This window comes from Pteropus alecto, unplaced genomic scaffold (genome assembly GCF_000325575.1).
Source record: "Pteropus alecto unplaced genomic scaffold, ASM32557v1 scaffold60, whole genome shotgun sequence".
Lineage (NCBI taxonomy): Eukaryota > Metazoa > Chordata > Mammalia > Chiroptera > Pteropodidae > Pteropus > Pteropus alecto.
The window spans coordinates 2517076-2518031 of NW_006430726.1; the positions used below are offsets into that span (position 1 = coordinate 2517076).

At 38.5% G+C, this 956-nt stretch overlaps 1 protein-coding gene across 5 annotated transcripts in view; it reads right to left on the bottom strand.

Annotated features, from left to right (window-relative positions):
• The window catches only part of DET1 (DET1, COP1 ubiquitin ligase partner), a 51531-nt gene that overhangs the window by 14741 nt on the left and 35834 nt on the right, over window positions 1–956 (bottom strand). The gene's annotated exons all lie outside the window — the stretch shown is intronic.

A 956-nucleotide genomic window follows, 5' to 3' on the forward strand; every position in this document is an offset into this window, starting at 1 on the left:
GAATTTGCACCCAGTAAAATAAAAACTTAATAGCTGCTCAAAAGCAGCATAGCTCTTTCCAGCACTGGAATTTAAAAGAAATCTCTCTCGTGAGTTTTCTCGAAGGACCTTAGCATGATACAGTGGGCAATGTCCTCCACACCTAAATAAATAAAATATTGAATTTCACACAGCTACTCCTTTTAACAGTAATACTGTTATTGGCTATTTTGATACAGCCTAAAAAACACACACTATTAAGGTTTTAGCATTTGAAAGTATCATGTAATATACAAAACTGCCTCATTGGATCTCTGCGCACGGCACCTCTGCCAACCAAAGATGGGGGCTGGAGTCAGAAAGGGAGACCAGAATGGGATGAGAGAAGCAGGTAAGGCCCAGCATGGGTGAAGGAATGGGCGTTAGATAGACAGCATCGACCTGACTAACCCCATTTGAGTCAGATAAAGTATACAACAGTTGTTCAACACAGAAAAGGGCATTGATCGTTTTAAGCAAAGCAAATGCTTACTTCTAAGAAAATTCATGCACGTTTTAAATTGTCCCATTTAAAATTCTGACTTATCTTTTTTTAAGACAAAGAAACCAGCAAGGGAGTGAAGGGAGTGAAGAGGTGTAGGCAGAGAGGAAAGCCTGTCATTAGCTTCGGCTCCAAATTGTACAGGAAATCCTCACTGAATTTCCTAACACTTCCCTCAGCATGCTCTATCTCTACATTATCTATATAAGATTTTGTATCACACAGTTATCGTTTTGGGGGACATGATGGAATTCTAAAAGTCTTTTTCCACTTGTTCTTATTCTGATTACAATGCATGCTCATAAAAATTCAAACAATATAAAAAAGTACATGATGAAGGTCCCTAGTGAGGTTGAGAATTACGATAAGAGTTAAAAGTAACATTTTTTTCCCCAAAAGCTGGCCCTCTACCACTTTCCCTATTCCAATGAACAGT